Genomic DNA, 8,047 nt, shown 5'->3' on the forward strand with positions numbered 1-8,047 from the left:
TTTTCATTTTTAGAACCATAAATAATATCATCCACATATATCTGTACCAACAAGAGATCACCATCTATCTCTTTTGAGAATAGAGTGGTATCAATTGTTCCAACTTTAAAACCTATACCAGTGAGATACACATGAAGTGTCTCATACCATGCTCTTGGAGCCTGTTTAAGGCCATAAAGAGCTTTGTCTAGCTTGTAGACATGGTCTGGATATTTACTGCTTACAAAACCAGGAGGCTGTTTGACATAAACTTCTTCTTGCAGCTTCCCATTCAGAAATGCAGATTTAACATCCATCTGAAATACTCTAAAGTTCATCCTAGCAGCATATGCTAAGAACAATCTGATAGCTTCCATCCTAGCCACTGGTGCATAAGTTTCCCCATAATCCAATCCTTCTTCCTGTCTAAACCCTTGAGCAACCAATCTTGCTTTGTTTCTGATAACGACACCATCTTCATCCATCTTGTTTTTAAACACCCACTTAGTACCAATGATCTTCTTTGTCTTATCCTCAGGTTCAGGTACCAATGTCCACACTTTGTTCCTATCAAACTGAGTAATTTCTTCTTGCATTGAACCAACCCAGCTAGGATCTTGAAGTGCTTCCTCAGGACACGTGGGCTCAATGGTAGACACAAAATTAACATGCATACAAAAGTTACTGGTAGCATGCCTCCGTGTTTTAACACCACTCGCAAGATTACCAATAATCTGCTCAATCGGATGCTCCCTTGTCCATTTGGTGTTATGAACAGGTGAGCTGGTTGTAGAACACACAGCATCTTGATCATCAGCTGGTTCAGATGAGTGAGCAGCAACAGAAGGTTGCTGATCAATATCAGTAGAAACAGTACCAGCTTGTGATCTCTCAGAACCAGCAGACCTAGGCTCAAGTTGCAGCACTTCAGTAGAGCCAGTAGGTCCACTTGGTTTAGACACAGATGGAACAGAATGTTCCATTTCATCATCAGAGAACCCAGCAGCATGGATTGGTGAGGGTTGTGCTGCTGGCTCTTCATCATCAAGAGCTTGCTGAGTAGGCTCTTCAAACAGTAACACTTCATCTTCACGATCAGTAGATGAAGCAGAGGCAGTTTCATCGAATGTAACATTGATGGATTCTTCAAAACAACCTCTTCTTTTGTTGTAGACCCTATATGCCTTTGACATGTTGGAATATCCAAGGAATATACCTTCATCAGCTTTAGCATCGAATTTGCCCAGCTGATCCCTATTATTTAGAATGTAACAGGGAGTGCCAAATACATGAAGAAATGAAATTGAGGGTCTTCTTCCTTTGAGAACTTCATAAGCAGTTTTCTGATGTCTTTTCACAATAAGAGATCTATTCTGGGTAAAACAGGCAGTATTCACAGCTTCTGCCCAGTAGGAATTCTTCAACCCAGACTCAGCCAACATAGATCTTGCTGCTTCAATGAGAGTTCTGTTTCTTCTTTCTGCAACACCATTTTGCTGAGGTGTTCTCACAGCAGAGAAATTTTGGGAAAGACCTTTGTCAGCACAAAATTCTTCTAATGTAGCATTTCTGAATTCTGTACCATGATCACTTCTTAGTTGCTTCACCAGTTGCCCATTCAAAAGCTCCATTCTTTTGATAAAATTGATGATTTCATCAGCAGCTTCACTCTTTTGCCTTAGAAAGAACACCCAAGTGTATCTCGAGTATTCATCAACAATAACCAGTGTATACTTCTTCCCACTACAGCTGGCCACATTCACTGGACCAAATAGATCCATGTGAAGTAAGTGAAATGGTTTCTCAACAGATGAGATTTGCTTTGATTTGAACGAGGCATGGTGATGTTTCCCCTTTTCACAACCAGGACACAATCTGTCCTTCACATAAGACATTGTGGGTAGCCCAGACACCAAACTTCTACTGGATAATTTGTGAATATCTTTGAAGTTGAGATGTGAGAGTCTCTTGTGCCATAACCACTTCAGGTTGTCTGCTGCCTTCGAATAGAAACAAGTATCAGTTGTTGTGACTGCTGTGTTCATGTCAATTTGATACATGTTTTCATGACGTTTTGCAGTCAGCAGTGGCTTCCCTGTCTTATCAAAAATAGTACCAATTTTCTTTCTGAATTGGACTATCTTATTCTTGCTTGTCAGTTGGCTTATGCTGAGTAAGTTATGTTTAAGCCCAACTACATATGCAACATTTGAGAACGTGACATTCCCATTTGTCAAAGTACCAAAACCCTTTGTGTAACCCAACGAATTATCTCCATACGAAACAACTGGACCATCCTTTTCCTGATAGTCCATCAGCAGGGACTTACTTCCGGTCATATGTCTCGAACAACCACTGTCGAGATACCAGATTTGCTTGTTTTGAATGCCCTGCACTATAACTTAGAGATTAGTTCTTTTTGGGAACCCATCCAAGGATGGGTTCTGAAGGAGTCACCTTAGATGACTTCTTCTTTTCTACTGGCTTGCTAGAAGAAGCAGCAGATGGGGTTTGGGTTTGAGTACACTGGTTAGCCAGGTGAGCTTTGCTGCCACATTTGTAGCATTTTCTCACTTTTGGCTTTTGTGGCTGGTCATTCACAGATCTAATAAGGGCAGTAGGATCGGGTCGACTTTTAATTACTGCCTCAATTAGCTGGTCAAGCTTGGCTGTCATTATCTCAGTGATAGACAGCTCATCAGTCGAGTCAATTTTTGCTTTTCCCTTATGGGCAGCTTTCCTTTTGGAACCAGTACCATGACCATGGCGAACTGTCTTTTCTTTATCATTTGACAAGTTAGCGTGGGAAGTTGCTGGCTTGTCTTCTGATGCTGATGAACCAGTAGGTATCTTAACTGCTGCCTTAGATTTGCCAGTATTTCGTTTCACTGGCTTGTCTGCAGCTACTGGGTGACCAGTAGATTGGTCATCAGCTGGCTTAGCACTGGTAGAACTCGAACACGAAGGGGAATCAGTTGGTTTAACTTTTCTCAAATTGTTTTCAGTGATTTCCCTTTTAATACGTCTTTCTTTCGGAGTCATGTAGTGGATGCTTGAGGGGTCAGTAGTCTCATCAATTGAGTTACTGGCTTCTCTTGCTCTAACTTCATCCTCCAAAATTTCTTTCATGGCAGGTGGTGGGGACACAGTAGGTCTAACAAATTTGTTTGTCACAACCTTTTTACCTTCAACTATCTTGGCAAAAGTATTTGGCAAGACAGCTTCAGGATCAGTTTCAAGAGTCGGGTCCATGAAAGTAACTTCTGCAATAGCAGCAGCAGCAGCATAGTCACCAGCAAAGAAGGCTTGAACTTGGGCAGGCACCTGCTCATTAACACATTTAGCTGTGCGTTGAGCAGATGTGCACCATGAAGCAACAACTCTTTTGAGATTGTCCAGCTGGGTCTTGACTTCTGCTGCCTCAACGTGAAGAGTTTCTAAAGCAAAGTTTTGTTTTTCAAGTTTGGAAATTGTATCTTTTAAGATCTTAATTTCATCATTTTTGCCTTTGAGTTTTTCATTTAAAGATTTGTTATTAGATTTCAAACTCTCTTCACGTTTGCAGCTTCTGCATAAATCAATTCTTAGGTAGTCAAACATTTCAGCTTTTTCATCATCAGTATAAGTTCGAAAATTATCAACCTTATACATCATTTCAGTTTTCCATTGAGGAGAGTCTCTGTTTTGATCAGCTTCCCTCATATCAGCCAAAAACGTACTACTACCATCATCCTCATCAGACTCCTCGACCTCTTTGGCCATCAAACACAGCTTTTTACCAGTAGCATAACCAGCACCATCATCATCAGTATCACTATCAGAAGATGAGGACGTGCTGGCTTCATCCCAGTCATGATGTTCAGCAACTAGAACCTTTTCTGGCTGTTTACCCTTCTTGTCAGTCTTTGCACTTTCCTTCATCTGAGCTTTCATAGCTTTGTACTTGTTTTTGTACTTATCAGCTTTTGAGAAAGTGTTAGCATGTGACGTGGAAGGTTTCTTGGACATGCATTCAGCAGCAAAATGTCCAACCTTCCCACAATTAAAGCACTCAGATTTAGGACCCTTGACTGACTTGCTGTTGTACCTGGCATTTGGCTTTTTGCTCCATTTGTATGACTTGCTGGTTCTACTACGATTGAACCTTTTGAACTGCCTAGCCAGCAGAGCCATACCTTCAGCAAACCCTTCTACATCACTTTCATCTGTACTGCTTTCTTCAGACCCAGTACCACTTTCCTCAACACTATCAGCTGACTCTTGTTCTGCCAGTAACTTTTGAACCAGTAAAGCTTTTTGAGCTTTCTTCCATTTAGCAGCAGCAATAAGAGCAGCATCATCATTTTTAGATGATTTTGAAGTGGTGGGGGCAGACCTAAAGTTTTCCTTCATGTTAAGTTCAAACTTGGCTTCTGCCTTCTCATGATTCCAAAGGGAACTGTAGAGAGAAGACAGGTTAAAGTTCTTTAGGGTCTGTGTGGTTCTTAATGGGTCAGTAACAGGTTTCCATTTAGATGGCAGTGCATCAATGAATTTGTTCACTTGTTCAAATTCAGTGTAGGTTACATTTAAAGTGGTCAGGTCTGCTATCAAAGAGTTAAACCTAATGAAGGTTTGCTTAAGGGTTTCATTCTTATAGGCAAAGAACATTTCATATTCTCTTTTAAGAGCAATCATCCTGTTCTGCCTAACTTCTCCCATACCCTCATAGGTGACATCTAGGTAGTCAAGCATAAGCTTAGCATTTTCTTTTCCCTTGATCAGTTTGAACAGTGGGTTAGGCAAAGTTATGGCTAACAAGGTTCTGATTTTAGGGTCAAGACCAACTCGACGTTTATCCTCATCATCCCATCTAGAGGGAGTGAGAATAACCTCTCTGCCAGGGATGGCAGGAGTGTCAGCTGTTGCTGGTGCACTACCAACTGTCTCAGTGGGAACAAAAGGGCCATTTTTGGCAATTCCAGGCATGAGTGAATCCACAGACTCAAGATGGAGCATGAACCTTGCCTTCCAGGTTTCATACTCATCTTCATCAAACTTAGGTGGTCTGTTAGACGAGCCATTCTCAAGGTAAGCTGAGTTTGAATACGAAGCCATAAGAGAATTCAGATCCAAGATATTAATTATCAAGACTGAAGCTCTGATACCAGTTGTTGGTCCCTTAATAACAACAGGAGTATTGTAGAGGGGGGGTGAATACAATTCTTTTCTTAATTAACTAGTCAGTTAATCACGTTTAGTATTCTGTAGTAAATAAGATAGAGTCACAGGTAATTTTCAACTGTTATTCTTTATTGATTAAATCAGAAAGAATCACAACTATCCTTGGCGGAAATGATAGTTGGTTGATACAGATTACCTAGATTATAGCTAAGAGATAAACTAAAGCTATTACACGGTTTTGACTCTAACAGATAAACCCACACCACTACATTTTACAATAGTGGATACTACAATATATATAGTAGTTCTATTAACTGTGTAATTAGTCTATTGTCCACTAGTACATTGGATGCTTTGTACTTGTGGGGACAATTGTGTCAGAAGGCGTGCTTTCCTTCTTTCCTCTTAGGTAGCTATTTGCTGGAACACACCCATTCGGTTTGGCACTACCATTTGATTTAAACAAATGGAATGTTGTGTTCCCTAGGTATGATTAAAGTATAACACATGTCTGCACATGCGTTCCACTTCTGCATTCCCACGTGGTCTTGTAAGGTCACTTGTCAGCCGCCGACTCCTGTCCTTTTCTGTTCAACTTTGTCTTCGACTTCTGTTGAATAGTGCGTTGATGTAGACCACTCTGGGAAACTACCATGCTTGTAATTGAGCATGGCTGTCTTGTGTTGTATGCTAATATCCAGACTTACTGGTCCTTCATATGCTGAGTCACTTGATATTCTTGATTTGCTGGGTGCACATCCTGTGCTGATTCGAAGAATACATATCTACCTTGTGCTGATAGACTAGGCAGCATACTAAACACTCGACACAGCTATATTAGCTGACTATACACAAACAAACGTGTGCTGGCTGCACATAACACTTTAGTGCAAATAAATATTGTTTTGTCATAATTAAATCCTTAATTATTTTGGGGACTCAACAGTATTTTGTAGTAAAAATACATATAACACCATTGATAACTTATAAGGTTGGCCTTCGATTCACGAACCTAATTATATATTTTTATATCGGTTAATATCTATTTAACAAGTGAAGTTAATTTATAGTGTACCACAATCCTAATGCTCGAGACTAATATGTAAAAGTTAACAGAAATTCATTTGACTCAAAAAGATTTCCAAAATTTATACATAATTATTTTTAGTTAAATATTGTCATTTTATATTCTTAAATATTTTTACAAAATTTATTAGAGTAAATTATAATATAATTCACTTATTAATAAATAAAACTTTACATAAAAATATATACTAAAATGATAAGTTAATACTTTATAATAATATTTTCAAAGAATTTATACACGATTAAATATAATTAAATATTGTTGTTTAAAATATTTTTATAAAACTTATTAAAGTAATTAATGCTATAATTCATTACTAATACTTTATATATATATAAAATGATGTTTTATAATATTTACATCAAAATTTTAATGTTAAAAATAATAAATTGATAGTTTTAATAATAATGATCAAAATAATAATTTAATGATCAAAATAATATTTTGATAGTTTTAAAAATAATATTTTAATAGTTTTTGATAAAAAAATATATATATTTTAATTGTTGATAAAAATCATGATAATAATATTTTGATAATAATAATTATAACAATCAATATTTTTTTTAACAATGATTTTAATGAGGTCGTAGTAAAAATATTCATTTTTAATAATTTACACAAAATTCAATTGACTATATCATCAAATTCATCCGTCGAATCCATTCGACATCTAAATGAAAAGTTTATAGTTTTTCGCCATCTTTCCAAAAACATATATATCATATAGCTTATCTTAACCGCATGAGTATCTTACTCAGATTCTATCCTAAAACATATTTTGTCAAAAATAAATAAAATAACATGCACGATCCTAATTTCTCGAGCACTAGTCAGGGATACACTAAAAGTAAATAAAAGTCAAGTTTAGAGTGCTCACGTATCAATATTGAGATTCAATATTGCAGGATAGTATTTAGACACAACGAAGTTGACAAACACTAGTTTGTTTCACGAGCAAAACCCCTGATCATTACCCATAACCTCCATAGCTATAACTCATAATCTCCTTAATTCTATCCCGTTCATGAAACCAGTTTTGGAACACTTGGGCAGAGCCCCGTCATAATATTTTGGGTATTTTTAACATTAATAGCACTCCTAATCGTAAAATCAACATTATTAATCTTGATCTTAATCTTATTATTAATAATAATAAGATTAATTAATTTTTAAAATTAATAATAATAATAATTATAAGTAATACTACGGAGTAATATAAATGTATATGTGTGTGTTGTGCGATGAAATGAAAAAAAACTGGTACCTAGAAGGCCTTTTAAAGAAATTTTCGTCACCTACCCACTTTATGTCGGCAAAACATTACACGTTTCGTGTAGATGGGTACATGATTCGTGTAAGGTATAGTCACGAAAGTTGTAGATTTTTGAGTTACGGTCGTTTGGACACCAAGATCACCCTTTTTCGAGTCCGAATGAATTAGTTATGATTTTTCTCGTGCAAGTGCGCAGGTTTAGTGATTTACAATGTTTTAACTTACAATCATGTGATGAAATGTTGTAGTCTTTTGGTGTCATTAAAAATCTTTATATTATCTTTATTTTTATTTTTATATTATTGAAAATCCATAAAAATATTTTATAATCAAATTATATTATATCGAAAAAAAAAAATGTGTTCGTTGTTTAACTAAGTGTTTTTAAATACAAAACGTTTTATATTTAGTTAAAGACTATATTTAATCATTTTGTAAAATACATAAATATATATTTAATAAACACGTTTTAATTAAATATTTATTTTTATAAAAATCACGGACCGTTACATTTATCGTTTAACAAAAGGTTTCTAGAAAAG

Source organism: Rutidosis leptorrhynchoides, chromosome 9 (assembly GCF_046630445.1).
Source record: "Rutidosis leptorrhynchoides isolate AG116_Rl617_1_P2 chromosome 9, CSIRO_AGI_Rlap_v1, whole genome shotgun sequence".
In the NCBI taxonomy this organism is placed as follows: Eukaryota; Viridiplantae; Streptophyta; class Magnoliopsida; order Asterales; family Asteraceae; genus Rutidosis; species Rutidosis leptorrhynchoides.